Genomic DNA, 17577 nt, shown 5'->3' with positions numbered 1-17577 from the left:
AGAGCCAGGGAAGTCCTCCTGAGATTAGATTTTGAGGGTGCTTGATGGTGGAGGCTAGAAGGTAAAGCTGGATAATCAGGAAGTCATTGACTTGGGGGCATTTTCTCAGGATGTGGAATTTATCACCCTAGCAAAGGCCCAGGGCATAGGACAAACTCATTGATGAGGGTGGCTCTGAAAAGCGTGGAGAAGACGATGGGCACCTCTCGGCTAAGTAGAAATTCCTGAGCTTCCCTAGCAGATGGTAATGGAAAGAACAGAAAGCCCAAGCATGGCTGTGTTCCAGTAAGTCTATTTACAAAGACAATGGTGGGCAGCATCTGGCTGGAGTTTGCTGACCGCTGCCCTAGACAGCAGCCAACCAAGGTGCTGCTTATTATATAATTTAAAAGAAGAAAAAAGTTAGAATGGAGGAGTAAAAGCCTGAGAGCAGTTGCTCCAACAAAATGCCACCATTTGTGTTCAGTCCCTATTCCTGAGACAATTTTTAGACCTAGAACCCTTTGACTTAGGAGCTAGCCGGGGCCTTCAGGATCCAGTAACCTCACAACAAGTATAACCTGACAATTCCCTAGTTCTTTCCCAAAGAGACCTACAGTCATTTACTCAGGTGACCATGCACTGCGGAAAGGGGAAAAAACACACTTCAAGAACCAATTTGCTACACAGTCTGAGTTGACATTGGTACCTAGCGACCCAAAGCATCATCATAGCCCCTGATTAGAGAGGGTCCTGTGGGAACCAGGTAATACTAAATGGAGTCCCAGCTAAGGTCCAGCTCACAGTGAGCCCCCTAGGTGCATGGACCTGCCTGTTGTCATTCCCTGATTCCTGAATACGAAATTGGAATTGATACACTCACCAGCTGGAGACCCCGAGTTTTGTTTCTGGTCTGTGAAGTAAGATTTTTTAATAATGAGGAAGACTAAATACAATTCTCTGAGATTCTGGGCAGATGGCTGAGATTAGTGACCTAAAAGTTGCAGGGTGTTGGTCCCTATGATATCTCAGTTCAATTCAGCAGTCTGGCCCTACAGAAACCATATAGATCCTGGAGAATGACATAGAGTACCACAGACCTAACCAAGTCATAGCCCCTATTGCAGCTCCGGTGCCAATTACAGTATCACTGATAAAACAGAGTAATAAGGCCTCAGATACATGGGTACAGCCATTGGTCTGGAAAATCTGTTCTTCTCCATTCCATTTAGGAAAGAGGATCAGAAAAACTTCACGTTCATGTAAGAAGGACAATATCCACGTACAGTTTTTCCTCAGGGCTCTGTTAATCCCCTCCTGCCCTGTCATAACACAGTCTGAGGAGGTATGGACCGTGCACAAATCACACTAACCGTCCTATCAACATCCTGCTGCTTGGACAGGATGAGCAAGAGAAAGCAGTGCACTCTAGACGGTGGGGGAGAAATCCCCTGAAGATCACTGGACAATTCAGTGAAGATTTTAGGGGTCCATTGGTCAGGGGTATGCTGGGGTATCCCTTTCAAAGAAAAATGCAAATTTTGACATCTTGAATTCTTCATGCAGTAAAAGAAACAGGGTACCTAGTGGGCCTCTTTAGATTTGGGCAGCTATACATTCCACACCTGGGAAAACTGCGCCAGCCTTTGTAACAGGTAACAAAGAAGACAGCCTGCTTGAATAGCACCCAGAGAAGGAAAAAGCATGGTGTCAGTTTTCCAGGCTGTGATGCCCATACTGGGCTCCTCTGATCAATCAGTCCCATGGTTTGGGAATTGTCAGTGGGGAAAAGATGATGCCATGTAGAGCTTATGCAAAGAAGCTCCAGTAGGACAATCAGAACACAGGCCTCTATGATTCTGGAGTAAAGCCAGGCCATCCACAGCAGAGAATGACATGCTGGGAAATAGTTGCTGGTGCATCACTGGGCCCTGGTAGAGTTGGAATGCTTAACTATGGGACGCCAAGTGGCCATGTGTTCAGAACTTCCCATTATGAAATGAGTACGATCAGGCCTTCCAAGTCCTAAAGTCAATGGGCCCAGAAAGTCCATTATTATGGAAATGGGCATCCAGGATCAAATCAGAACAGGTCCAGAGGGCACATGTCAGCTGCATGAGCAGGCAGCCCAAACCCCATGTCACCCACCACAGTTGCACTAGTGCACCTACTCCATGTGACCAGCTTATGGAGGAGGAAAAGTTCAAGGTTGATTTATAGATGGGTTGGATCATTATGTGGGCACAAGCCAAAAATGGACAGGGGCTGCGTTATAGCCACATCCATAGGTGACTGAAAGACAGAAGAAAGGGAAAATTTTCCCAATAGGCAGAGCTTTGAGTAGTGCACCTGAAGTTGCCTGAGGTGAGAATGCATGCAGATTACTGGACAGTGGCCTGGGAGGAAGAGGATTAGAAGGGTGGGACAGGGAGTTCTGGGGGGGAGGAGTGTGGATTGACAAATGGGAGCAGGCACAAGGTGTGAAGATGTTTATATCACATAGGAATGCCAGAAAGTATCCACGCTCCCCAAAGGGACACTGAATAACTAAGTAAAATGAGTTGGCCAGCTGACATTTGCTAGCTTTGTCTTTAGGATTGTGGACAGAGTGGCCATAGTGGCAGAGACAGAGGCTACGATGAGTCCAGCAGCACTGACTCCCACTTACCAAGCTTATTTCACTACCGATGCCTCTGACTGTCCAACTTGTGGGCAACAGACACCAACAACCAGTCCCTGGTGTTGCATTGATGCCCCGGTATCTCACTGAGTCCCCGGTGTCACACTGTTCCCCAAGGAGGCCAACAGCCCCCGTAGTAGGTGAGTTAACTGTATCAGCCGTCCCCGTTTTGGAAGAGCCAGAGGTTTGTCCTCATAGGGATGGACGCCTACTCTAGGTATGGGTTTGCCTCTCCTGTCCACAGAACCTCAGCTGTTTAAGCAGCTCCAGAAAGCTCATGCTGGCTGCTGTGGAGAAGCTTTACTGTGTTGAGCAAGGTTGGGGACAAGGACACTATTTCAAGGGCTGTTGCAGTAGACCAGTTAAGAGTTGATAAGAATTGGTGGTATGTGGCTGTAGAAAGGATAAAATGATAAGATTCAAGTTTAAATAAATAACTAAAAGGTGAACAGTGCGTTAAGAGAAAAGCTAACTTTCTTCTCGGGAATCTCAAGCCCACCTTTCTACATTTTAATGGCCAGTGTGTTCTCCCTGGTTATCCTCTACTCAATGAATCCTTTGTTAAAATTGCAAACAGTGTTTCAGGGTTCCATAGTCACAAAGAAAGCAGGGCAAATATCGAGTGGCTATGTGCCCAGAAAGGGTGTTACTCTTGGCAAAATGAACCAGAGCTATTTCCAAAGTAGTATTTATTCTTTTTAAAATTGTGCACACAACAAATGTCTGGGTGAAATGACTTCGCTAACCCATATACTAATGTGTAGGTAGGCTTATAATTTGGAGCCCTCACTCAGGAAATCCTGATATTAAGGTTCTTTCAGATATGTTGACTCATCCCTTCAGCACTTTCTGAATATATCCATTTAACACACCAATTACTAATTCTAAATTGCATTCTAAATTCTGCAGGTGATTTTCTGATGAAATGTCGCTTTGCTAATTCTAGTGGGTGTTGCTCAGAATTTTCTGTAGCATTGAAAATAGCTTTGGTTTTGCTTTTGATAAAAATGGAAACCATTAGAAGAGGTCCATCCAACCGGATATGACATTGTGGCTCCAGCACAGTCTCCTAGTCTAAGAGGTTTACATTCAAATAGATGGCGCTCATGCATGTATACCTTTCACATCTGTAAAAGCCAGTCCTTGGCATGGGACAGTTTATGAGAAAACCATTGTTTTTAACTGTCTATGTACAACCCCCCCCAAACATGCATATGATGTGCTATACAGTACACAGGGCATATTGTTCAGCATGTATGTATTTATTTTCACCATTTGGTATTTTCCTGAGACAGATAAACTTTCCGTCATGAATGTCTACTGCTTGATGTCAAACATTAATTCCAATTTAATTAAAACTAATGACTTCAACCCTTAAACAAAAGTAGATATTCCTCACTGAGAGCCGTTTATACAACTGATCTCTTTAAATGATACGAAGAAAAAAAGAATGATAATTTTTTTCAGATTTCTTACATTAGATGCATGCAGAAAACTTCCATTCTGAAGCAGAGTTTTCTACCAGGCTGAGAAAATGAGAACAAAGGTAAAGATATCAAGTTAGCGTCTGTCCTCATCATTTGTGTGTTACCATGGTATAGAAGATAGGGATAAACATTTAGTAGGAAAAAAGGAAGGTGTGGGTTAGGGAAGAGTTGTTGCAGGTGTTTGTTAGAAGAGGGCCATTTTAAAGTTTGCTTTCTAGAAAAGCATGAGCTTTCCTGGCTCAGCCAATGGGATGTTTACTCTTTAATAGCTGTAACTTAAAGTGCTTAAAACCAAAATATTAGTTCCTAAATGAACTGAATACTGCTATTCAGTATGCATGCACATTTGTTTAAGTTCGTCAGTGTTGAGGCTACAAAGAACACAGGCCATCAAATCTCACACACACACACACACACACACACACACACACACACACACACCTCTTTAATGTTGTGTAAGGGAAAGAGAATGGATGAAAATGGATACATTACAGGCTCTGGAGGGGCCATGTGTCTTACCACATGTGTACGAATCTATCCCGTCTGCCACTTGCACTGTTTCTGTACCAGAATCTCCCATTTGGAAGTTTATGAAAGAGGAATTTAAGATTCCACTTTGGGGTAAACAGTTAGATAGGAAGAATAAATTCTAGAATCCCACTGCACAGTAGAGTGAGTGTAGTTAACAATGACATATTGTATATTTCAACATATAAGTAAGAAAAAAAGAGGATTTTAAATGTTCTTACCACAAAGAAATGATAAATGTCTGAGGTGATGGATTTTCTAACTTCCCTGATTTGATTCTCACACATTGAATATATATATATTGAAATATCACTCAATACCCCGTAAATATGTACAACAATTACATGTCAATTAAACATAAATAAATTAATTAAAAAATTTTAAAAAACAATAAAAGAAAACTTGGGGGTAAAACTACATGAATGTTAAGATCCATGCCAAGCCCTAGGTTCTAGGAAGTCAAAAATGATGCATATGGCCAAATTTTTGTTATACTTTTTGCTGCTGTAGTCCTTTTATGCTCCTCTCACCTTTCCACAAGGGGGGAAGAAAAAGGTTTGTCAAAGACTTAGATGCTTTATTTTAATCATTAACATTTATTACATGCAAAGTATTTGACATTGAATAGTTTGGAGCTCCTCAGCCGGAACCCATATTCTACAAACCTGTAGAATGAGGACGTGTTTTGCATGGTGGTATTAACAGTGTAGCATACTTGAAATTTCAACATAGGGCTAATAAATCTCTCAACTCTCTCCTAAATCTTTCCTTTTCTGGACCTCCTTGATTTCTCCCCCATCTGTCCTTATTTCCATATGCCCCTTCGGCTCCAGTTCCTTATGATTGCCCCATCAAACACACACACACACATACACACACACACACACACACACACACACACCCCTCTTACCCCCCATTCTATTTTCTTTCCTTTGGCATTTTGCTTATCTTTAACTCTTCCTCCATTTATTTAGCCATTCTATTGTTGATGAGTATTTGAGTGGTTTCTAGTTTTTTGGTTATTATTAAAAATGTGGCAATGAACGTTGCAATATGTGCTTTTCAAGTATACACATATATGCAATATTGTTAGGCGTTTAGCTAATATGGAGGTCCTGAGTCATAGGATGCATGTTGTTTAGTTTTAGTAAATACTACCAAATATTTTTTAAGGTGATTGCACAAATGTATACTCCCACCAACTGTACACGAGAATTCCAGTTGTTCCACATTCTTGCCAATATTAGTATATTCTTTCTGCTTATTGTTAGCTATTCTGTTGGTTGTGTAGAATTATTTCATCTTGGTTTTGATTTTTATTTCCTGCATGACTGATGAGTACTGTTTCTTGTTTATTGACAATTGGGATATTTTCTTTTGTAAAGGTCTCACTCAGTTCTTTGTTCATTTTTCTATTGTGTTGTCTTTTCTCATTGATTTGTGAGAGTGTGGTTGGCAGCCTCTAGAATGACCTCCAGCGACCCTCACCTCCTGTTTTCACACCTTCGTGTAGCTCTTCCATGAGTGTGGGTTGAACTCAGTGACTTAATTCTAATGAATAGACCACAGCAAAGGTGATGAGATGTCACTTCTGACATTGGGTTATGAAAAAACGGTGACTTCTGTCTTGATGGTCGTCTCCCTCTCTCCCTCCCTCCCTCTCTCTCGGAGCCTTTGCTTTAGGGGAAGCCAGCTGCCATGTAGTGAGCTGCCCTATGGAGAGGCCCACATGGCAACTAACTGATGTCTCTAGATAACAGCCAGAGAGCACCTGATGCCTGCCCGTAGCTACCTGAGATACCTGGAAGCAGATCCTTCCCTAGTGAGGACTTGGGATGACTACAGCCCCAGCTGACAGCTTGACTGCTATCTCATGAGAGACCCTAAGCCAGAGGCACTCAGCTAAGCTATGCTCAGATTCCTGATCCACAGAAACTGTGAGATAATAAATATTTGTTATTTTAAGCACTTAAATTTTGGAGTAACTCGTCCTACAGCATTAGATAACTAATATAATGAGTTCTTTGATATTCTGGAAAGGAGTTCTTTATTGTTTATATGTACTGCAAATATCTTCTCACACTCTTGGATTTCCTTCTCATTCTTGATTCTTTGGATGAACAAAAGTTCTTATTTTTCCATGTATTTCAATTTATTATACTTTTCTTTTACGGTAAGTGCCAATGTGCTCTGTTTAAGAAATTTTTAAAAATCTTGTTTATCCAAAAGTCATGGATGTTATCTTCCTTGCCGTATTTTCAAGAAAAAAACTCATTAACCAGAATAAAATATATGTTTCCTAATCATCACGTATAACGCATCACATTTATTGAGCAACTTCTAAGGAAAAAGCACCTTGCTTTAGCTACGCAATAGAATTCAGTTGTCAAAGATGCTGTGTGGCAGAGATAGGATGTAAAACCAGACCCGTGGGAGTCTTTTAAAGTCTTTACCATTTATTATTTATTTACTTATTACTTTCATGACACAGCTTGTCATTTTGGATTGGATTATATTATATAGCTAGAGCAACTAGCACCGTGCCTTTCCTTTCGTAATTGCCCCATAAATGTTATACATTATGTTGTGATTTTTAGGAATCATATATGCTACTCTAGTTAATGAGGTTTTCTTTTGAAAATACAATAAAACCCATTATGTAGTTTGGTTTTTATCTCCATAATATTTGTATTTGGCAAACCAGGTCAGCTCCTTTCCATGTCTGATTCATGCTTCAATTCGAGTTCATCATTATAACTAAAGGCCTTGTCTCTCTAAGTAACCAACAAATATATAGAATGCAGCTGTTAGAAAACTGACTTTGAGGACTTTTGTAAGCACGTGTGCTGTTTTGTCTTCTAAACTACAGTATCTAGTACCTATGAACAGTTTGATAAATGTATGTTTAATAATGGACTGTTTTCATTCTGAATATCTTGTAGGATCTTAAGTGTTAACCTCTTTGAAATGAATCTTTATAAATTCTTTGAATGGAGCATTTCAGCGTCAGGATGATTACACAACCTGTTTGTATGTATGTCTCTATATAAATATTTTTTTTGTACAAATTCTTTCAAAGCAATCATCTTTATTTTCTTCTTTCTTTTCTAAAAGTATTTATGTGAGCAGGGAGTAAAGAAGATAAAGGGTCCTAGAGAGAGGATGAAGAGGATAGATGGGTCCTGGGCAAGAAGAAAGCCCTTGTAGCTCACGAGGCCATCACAGCCGCATGTCCAGCTTTCTATGGCTGGCCCTCTTCGAGCAGCCCACTCCTAAAGCCAGGGATGCTTGTAGTGCAAAAAGGTCACCTAGGCTGCTGGTCGACCAGAGCTGGCTGACTTCTTCCCCAGGAGAGGTAAGGACAACTTCCAGACAAGGCAGAGGGGAGCTGGAGCCACAGCACTCCATTAAGGCAGGACTTGAGGGAAGGTAGAGAGTCAGGGTACCCCTCAAAGCTCATGCTCTCCTTAGAGACTGCTTATGAATTAAAGTTTGTTCCTAAAAACATAGGAAATAAAACTTCGAACAGAACAGAACAAAAAGCAACCGTCAATTCTTTGCTGGAACAATAACTCTGCCGTGGCTCTACCTTTCGCCTACACTTTGGAATGAGGTATGATGATAAAATCACAAGCCACACCTCGTATCTCTATGGAAAACACTTCATTTGTGAACACCAATGCAAAGTTCATTTTGGGACTTCCAGTCTCGAGCTTTGGCTCGAGCTGAAGGAAATTCCAAGTTTTTCTTACAAGGAGGCAGCTCAGTTTTAGAAGCAAAGAGCAGGTGTGGGGGCATCCCTAGGCAAAAGGGGAGCAGGAGTCCCAGCTGTCTCCTGCAGCTGTCTTCAGATTGTCCAGCACCGCAGGTCCCGGCTAACCCATTGGGGGCTGTGGATCCCCTAGATCTGACCTTTAGTACTCTTCTATATAGTTACTTCTACCTAGATTCGGACATCTCTTTTCCCTTTTAGAAACAAGAATTCATACAAATTCTTTAGAAGACAGTAAAAGACAAAGTTGGGAATTTTCTTAAGGAAACTGATTGAGACCCTAAAGTACACAAAATAAAGTTTTCCCAAAGAGCAACTGCTAACATGTAGAAATCAGTGCTCTGGATGTCAGTTTAACTACAATGTGATCACACACTGGCTCAGTAGGAACATTTGCCCCCCTCCCCACTGCCCTTCATGCCAGTCACACACTTCTCTTGCTTGAATGCTGAACTCAGATATCCAAAGTCCAAACCTCAAGCAGATGGAAGCTGTTCTGGCAGATTTTTATTTCCTCTTAGAATCTGCTTCCTAATCTCTTCTGCAGATAAAATTCTTGGCTATCCTGTCTGGTTTTTACTGCACAATATATTTGCGTTGCAAACACCCTGGTCACAAGGAGCTCAGCTCTGATGCGTGGCTCCTGAGTCAGGTCCAAGAAGTTCCTTTTCTTGATTTTAAGCCATCTACATGGATCTCGAAGTCGTCTATATATCATAGGTTTCTAAGGATTTAAAGACCTGTAATCCCTACTGTAATCCAGTTCTTACTGTCCTGGTTAACTAGTCTAAATCAAAATCCCCTGGAGGGCTTATTAAAATACAGATCCCCGAACCCCGACCCCAGAGTTTCTGATTTGGTAGATGTGAAGGAGAGCAGAGAATCTGCAAGTCTAACAAGTTTTTAGGAGATGCTGAAGCTTCTGGGCAAGGACTACACTGTGCAACCCACTGGTCTGTAGACTCACTACTCAAAGTGTGGTTCACAGACCAGCAGCATAGGAATAACCGGGAGTTTTTAGATGCTCAGAATCTGGGACCCACTCTGGACGTACGGAATCAGGATCTGCATTTTAACAAGGCTCAGGTGCTTTATGCAGATCTAAACTGTGTTCTCCACTTGGGACTTAATAAATTGAGGCACTTATATGTCAGTAGTGTACCACGGATGCACAAGGGGCAACTTAAACCAACTATTTTTACATTAAAATGAACATTAAGTATATTACGGGGTAGAATGCGCGATTCGCAAAACTTTTCAAGTTAAAACAAGAAACTATAAAGAGATTTCTGGGTCAAGTAGGTAACCTCAGGCATGTGCAGTTATCACCGTTCTCTCTTATGTGTAATTACAATGGAAGGTTGAGAAGCTGGACTTCTTTACCCATTTCTGAAAGCTAACATTTGGGCCTGATTCTATTAATCATAACGTGTCTTTACTGGTGCTGTATCTTTCCTGAGGGACAGCACATGAAATTTTCTCATCATAACTAGCAGAAGACTTCTCTTTTAGTTGGAAATCTGGTAATTGCATTGGACTACACCCTGTTTTCTATTTCCAGCCTGAATTTTCATGTATGGCGTCTTCTGCAAGTTCTGATGAGATGTTTTCCTCTCTGTCCCTTCTCTCCTCTCCCATCTCCAATGAATTGGCTTTTTTCAAAATCCTATTTTCCTCAGGGTTACACTATAAAGCTTTTTATGCATGCAGTAATAATAATAGGCAACATCATGAGCGGGGTTGTCCTCTGTTCTCTCACAAATAACTGACATGTTTCCTTAGAGACTTTGGTTGATTCTGCTTTGTTGAACATCTAAAGTGATATAGTAACTAGAAAAGAGGCCTTAGAGATGAAACTAGAAGCGAGAGACCTATCTATCAATTCCTTAGAAGGCAATAAAAAAGATAGGGAAAAAATTGTGGCGTTATTGGAGGTAATGCACAGGAACACGTGAAAAGTCATATTTGCACTTTGATGGTGAAATTATACCTAATAAAATCCCTTGCCAACAACCACTGTTGTTTTCAACTTCCGGCTCTACAACATGGGAGAGAGTAGAAAGACTCCAGTTGTTATTTTAATATTCCATTACACTGATAAGATGACAGCCTTTTAAAAAAAATCATTATTATTATTACTTCTCTCATAGGTTAAGCGTCCTAGCTGGAAAGGTATAGAAATTTCTTTCTGAACAGACCTGATATTGGTGATGAAGTCGGGGGAGGAGGGTATGTCTCCGAATGAAACAGTTTCAAGGGAATCTGGCTGCAAATACTGTATTTGTCCATTTCATTTGGTCTTGATCTGAAAAAACTCAAGTGGTAAAATCTCTCCTCAGCCACCAAGGAATCTTAGTTATGAATAAGTAGTTGTGAATTTGAGAAGAAAGTGTTATATAAAGAACAAAGGTTTCATAGGATGCTCTGGGTTATGGCCGTGTTAGGGCTGACTTAGTCACTTGCGTTCCGTGAGACGTGCTCACATCCCAGTCTAAGCCACAGTCCAGGGAAAGGGCTAAAATGTAAGAATTTCCTTCCCTTGTTATTATATCTGCCCTCTCCCTGCCTACATAAATTACGCCTGAAAACTTTCAGCTCTTTTATTCTCATGTATATGAATTAGATTTGAATTTTATGGTAGTTTATAAAGTAATTTCATTTTAGAAAACAAGCTCTTGGCTCTTAAAGTAACAGATGCAGGTCATTTAAGGAATAGAGTGGAAATACGTACTGATGGAATTTTCTCTAATCTAGAGCTAAAGAAACAGACATTGTCCTGAAAAGGTGATACAGGGGAATGGATTTTCAAAGCTCTGGATTATTCAGCGTGACAGCACATTAGTCAGATTTTGGAGGCTCAAGAAATGCTCAATGTGATGCTTGTTTTGCAGGAAATAACAGGTTTGATCCAGACTTTCCCTCGGCATCTTTGTTATGCAATTTCAAAACTGCATTGCTGATATCTCTCCTCAAAGTAGGGTGTAATTCCATGGGAAAAATCATGCCCAGGCCTAATAATAGATGCATGAAATTCTAACATCCTTGGGATTTTCACATGATTGTCAGAAGGCAAAATATAGAAGATGTTGTAAGGTTAGTGGTTATGAATTATTAGAATCTTCTTTCAATATTGAATATATCAACTGAGATAGCTTCATTGTGTTTTGTGCCCATTATTTAGTAACAGAAGCAGAGAAAAGCTCTTCCAAGGAAAACTGTTCATTTCAGCTAATGAGCTAGAGCTCAAAGGAAGCAACTTTGTTACCTCTCTGCTCACACCTGCTCTTGAGGGGACTAAGAACCTTGCAGGAGATGGGGCAGTGAAATATTTACCTGGGTACAGAAATCACCTGAGGTTCCTGGAGGGGTCTGGAGAGGAAGCCAAAGAAAACACTCCACTCTCAGAGGAGAGGTTTTATAAAATGCTATCAGAAGGCATTATTCATCTACTTATTAAAAGAACAGCATCAGGTTCCCCCTGTTCCTTGCGGAAAGCGGAGAGGTCAAACTGAGGTGGTCCTCCTGGGGAAATTGGAGCAGTATAGAAATCAGCTGCACTCTGCCTAGCACTGCATGGGTGGGTTATGCTGTCTTTCCTCTCAGAAAGTCTTGGGATCAAAAGAGCTGAGCAGGAACAAAACGTGTGGCCCAGCTTCTTTGCCCCTTTCAGTCGTATTTTCACTTGAACAGAAAGATTGGAGGCGTTTTCTATGAGTTAAGCTCAAGTGAAGGGCCCTGGAAGATTTCTTTTCAAATACCCAGGAAATAATCTGGAAGTCTGATAAAGAGTAACATGTCCATCATAAAAAATGAAGTACAGTAATGAAATAATATTAAGTTAAATTAAACCAGGCTGAATGTATCCTAGAGACACTAACAACAATAGTATTCGAGTGAGAAAATAAACGTAAAAAAAATATATACGTTTCATGTGAAACCCAGATCACACTGGATCTTTTTGATCTAATTAAAAACCTTTCAACCTGACCGTGTTGGTTTGGCTTTTTTCTGCTTTCTGTAGGGTATTTCCACAGAATGCTGGAGTTCTGGGAAGCCCGCGGGCCGTGTCTGATTTGCTGAGTGATAGGGAGCTGTCTAATGTGGTTCCTGGAAGACGCAAAGACTTTTCTCTACGTGCTGCTTCTGTTCCGACACACCTCAAACCACTCAACAGACTTGTTATAGATCTTGGTTAAAAGCCATTACCCAGCCCCTGAAGTGCAGCTATCATTCTATGTGACTATTTATTATTTATTTATTTATTTATTTATTTTTGAAATTTACAAGACAATGCACCACCGTATAATATTTGATGGAGAAGTTAGATTTCATTTGTGAGCAAGTTTTCACTAAAAAATGAGATGCAACAATGTTCCAGATATTGAAAAAAAAATCATAATCATGTCCTTCCTATACAACTGCTACCATTTTTGCATATTATACGGGTTCATGTTTACAGAGTGGCAATCGTAGTATCATTTTTAACTTGGCTTTTTATTTGAACAATGCTTTATCACATTTCACATTGCCTTATATTTCTCTTAGCTATTTTTCTCAGTACTGCATGATAAAGTACTGTGTAAGATACCTACATTGTCCTATTGTTGGCCATTCAAATTATGTCAATTTGTTTTTATTTTTATTTTTATTTTTTGTTCTTCCTTCCTAGAGCTTTTGTTTCTACTGAATTATTTCCTTAGGATAAAAAAAAAAAAGTGTTAGGAATGAAATTACCAGGTTAAAGTTTATGACAATCTTTGTTGCTCTGTCTGTTCTTTGTCATATTGCTTTTCCCAAAAACGTTTATACTGATGTCAATAGTAATATAGCGATAAACGTATCACACTGTGTTTTTAGTAAATCTCAGATGCAATATTTTTGCTCATTCAGATGAAAATAGTTTCTCAAGTTTGCTTTAGTATGCACTTCTTTGGTTATACTTGTGAAGATATAAATTATTTCCCCATGTTTGTTATTTGTATTTCTTCTTGTACCAATTATCAGAGTGACATATTTTGTAATTTGTTCTATGCACCGGATCCATCGATTTATAATGAGGTTTAGAAAACCTAGACAGATGATTAGGTCTTCATAGTCTACTGATTCTCCCATTACCCTGAGGAATGTCTTCGTGATTATATTCTTGACTCACAGACATTACTAAACAAATATTTGGGCCAACTGTTGGGTGGGCTCCATGCTTTACTTTCTCTCTTTCTCTATCTCCTTATAGTCCCTGTTCTATCCTACTGCAGGGAAAGTTATCAGCAATGGCCTTAAACCAGTTATTCTAAGAGGAATAAAAACTATTTTAACCAGAGAGGTAGAGCTTTTAAAGCATTAAACTATTTAAGGTACATGTCTTAGTGCAGAGTCTATCTTTCTCAGCACATGAGATAATCTTATTTAAAGACCTCTCTGTTATAGTCTAGGCAGACAGTGCTCTCCCTGGACCAAAGAACCTGCTATCTCCCCTAAGTTCAATTGGTATCCTGAGTATCCAATTCTCAATGTGTACTCAGCATTTAATAAGTATTTGTTGAATAAATGAGTAAAGATAGTGTGATCACAAAATTATTTTTACTACTGCTGGGATGGATAAAGAGGATATAGATTCTTTATTTGCTCTATAACTGACTTGATCTTTCTCATGAGCTAGATAGCAGAGAGAAAAACTTTAGTTCAGTTTAAATCAGAAACAATAATTGATACTCTCTTTTGAGGTTTAACTCAGTCTTTTCTGTAGAACTGCTCAGTCTTACAGATTGTTCTCCTGTCTCCTGGCTCATCTCTGAGATGCTATTCGGGGTGCAGGGAGAGGCTGCCTTGACTTGTGTCCCTGGGGAGCAGACTCTGCTGTGGCTGGAAGAACTGATCCATGTGCAGGCCGTGCTCATGGTCACTAAGGCTGATGAACTTGTGGCCTCTTCCTGCTCCACTTGGTCAGGGCTCTGGAGATTTGGCTTTTGCTCAGCAGTTGATGGTTCTGCAGACACTGTTGAGCATCTGACACATGTCCCATCTGTCCCCTGGCCTAGCCTGTGTGTTTCCCAGGTCCCTGAGCAAACCACCAGCTCTCAACTCCGTAGGAACCCGGTAGCCTCAGAGCACCAACTGGCCACCTCTGCCTAACCGTGATGCAGATGCCTCTAACTGGGCCCAGGCTGCCTTGTGTTGGAAGAATACACAGAAAAGCAAAAGAGAAAAGTAAGCTAGCATTTTCCAAAATATTACCTGTGTTCCACGAAAGAATGAATATTGGGTGATATTCACAAAGAAGTATATCACATGACCCTTGACATGAAGAACCTTTTGAACTAATTTGAAAGGATGCTTGAAGGAATGTCCTGAAACCTGAACCCAATGCCCCATACAAACTATCAAACTGTGATACAAACATTCTTGCCCCATGGTTGGTAATTCACTCCTTGTCTGAATGGAGAAATGACCGAAGAAGTAGAAAGAGAGAGAGGCAAGAGTCTGGTGCTACTGGAAGTCCTTCTGTAAGGAAGAAATGATCAGGTGTGTGGAATAGGTGCTGTCCTTTCAAACTTGATTCCTAGACATCATTTTCCCACACAGGAGTAGACAGAGATGCCAGAAAGGAGATGGCAGTCTCTGTGCTTTTTCTAGAACTGGTCCCAAGCTCTTTTGCTTCCTCTCCATATTCTTACTAGTTCTCTTTTCTGACTTCACTCCAACCTCCCACCCAAAGAAGCAAGACAGCTTGAAGAAAACTACCCAGTCCTTTTTAACCCTGCTTCTACCTTGCTACAGCTGAGAACCAACCAATCCTCATCTTCTAAACAGGGATCGTCAATAACATTGACTACCTCAAAAAACAAGCACAGTATTCGCTTTCATAAGATGTAAAATTTCAAAATATTTTCTACTTTCTTGTATTGCTGTTCTTTTTAAGAAAAAAAAAATGCAATTACCTTTATTGAAATCAGGCTGCTATTAAGCTTGGTTTGAGTTTCCTGAGCCTGTGCCAGCTGGGCGGTGGGGAGCCAGTGGTGGTGAACTAGGAGCTGGTCTGGGATCTGCCATCTTCAGGGAGGAAATCCTCCCACAGAGAGTCAGGAGCTGCAGGTTTTGCTGGGAACTGTTGAAGAAAGCCACCAAATTCTCTGGATCTCAGAGGTGCATACCCCCTTGGACCTTGGCTTGACAGTGAACCCAAGGAAATGTTTCTGTACAAACTCCTACCAAGTGAACTGCAGGTGATAACCCTCTAAAGGGCAAATCTCAACTAGGATGGCCATTTGAAGGATAAATGGACGGTCACTTAAGGAAGGGAGTGCTGTGCCCGCTGCCTGCCCCTGGCAGACCCTGGAAAATGGAAGCAGTTCCCTGGATCCTGAGACAAGAGGGTGTGGGGGGTGCAGAGACAGGAGATGGGGGCACAGAGGTTGCCACCTCGCTTCCTGTGAGGAACACGTCTCCTTATCACATAATTTCCTCCTGAGCTTACACAACAGGCGAGTGTGTGCTAAAGAGGTTTTCCTTAGCCAAAATATAATTTTCTGCACACCATGATTAACAAAGCCTTCTTCTTCACACCAAGAGTCTGTGATTGGCCCTGATTACTCAACAATAGGAAGTCAGGGATAGGTTACTAGGTTTTCCATCTCATCCTCTCCCTCTTCTCCCATCAAGTGATAATCACAAGGATTCTCAAATGCTAAATTCACTGAGGGCTGATTTGCTGCACTTGCTACTTATACAACCAATTTAGCAGCAAGGCTCACTTGGGACCTAATTTCTGGTTTGAATTGTGTTCATCCACACCTTAGATACATGAAGACTTTTTCTGATCTGATGGTGAAAGATGGAGGTGGTGGTGGCAGATGTGGACATTGGAATATGGTGACATCCATGATCTTTCTTCCTATGCTCCCCTCTGAATTCAGGGCCCTCTGGCCCTCCTAGATAAACATGGAGAAGTGTGTGCAGGGACAGCACTGGAGAGAGAGCTACACTGTGGTGGAGACTCCTGCTTTGCTGATGAGGAAGGCAGTTCAGTCCCAGGAGCTGATGGTCCTTTGCTGACTCAGAGTGTCTTTGGCTCCGTGCCCACAGCCATCCTCAAGTAGGAAGCGATTTGGTCTGAATTCTTCTGGGGCATGTGTGACAGGCACTGAGGCAAGTCAGTAACCTGGGGTGAGTGTCAGGATTTCATGACATATTAGCAGGCTAAGTCTGCCTTCAGGTCCCCTTACATCCCTTTTCGACCCCTTCCCCTTTCATAGCTTCTCTACCATGAGATTTTGGCACTGTGTCGTCCACCAACTACCCAAACTATTCCTAATGTTTCCTAAAAATGTCTTAGCTGGCAAGAGAATCATGATTCTTGTTATTATTATTTTTCTTGGCAAACTCTTTTCCTTCTGTATTTACTCCCCTCAACTCAAAGTGGGCCTTATTCCATCTGGACTAATTGTTACGAGGTGCTGAGTTTTCCTGCCTTGAATCTTTCCTGAATTCTGCTTCTTGTATCAAAACTCACCTTCCCTGGATCCCATCTCTTCAGCCTCTTCCCAGACAAGTGGCTATCTGGTCAACGCATTAAAGTGAAAGATTAACAGATAGTAAATAGTATCATATATTTGATTTAATTGGTGATATGATACATTCATCCAAAGAGGTAACTTTGATGCCAGGAATCTCAGACCCTCAAACAGGACAGTGGGTGGTGGGTATATGTATATCAATGTTTTCAAGAGTCAATTCCTTTTGCTACCTGGGTGCTGCCTACTTAGATGACACATAGGTTAGATTAGTCGTCACACACACCATTGTCCCAAACCTATGTAGGGCAACCCTTTGGATTGACTTTTTTTTCCAACCAGAGATTAAGATACATTATCCAGAACAAAGACTTCTTCTAGGTTGTGAATTTATTGATAACACAAAGAGAAATCTATAAAACACATTATTTGGGTATACAATAACAATAATTCTTATTAAAAAGTAAAAAGTATAAGAAATTTGAAGTTTTTCAGAATACTGAAGATGTATGGTTGCATGGTTGCCAGGTCAGGGCCTAATGACACAATGCTACCTATGTAGAATGATGGCCTTGGGTCAGGAGACTGGCGTTTTTATCACGGTGGTGCCACTCACTAGAT

The sequence above is a fragment of the Cynocephalus volans genome, chromosome 6 (genome assembly GCF_027409185.1).
Source record: "Cynocephalus volans isolate mCynVol1 chromosome 6, mCynVol1.pri, whole genome shotgun sequence".
Taxonomy (NCBI): Eukaryota; Metazoa; Chordata; class Mammalia; order Dermoptera; family Cynocephalidae; genus Cynocephalus; species Cynocephalus volans.
Note: the sequence above shows the minus strand (reverse complement) of the source record.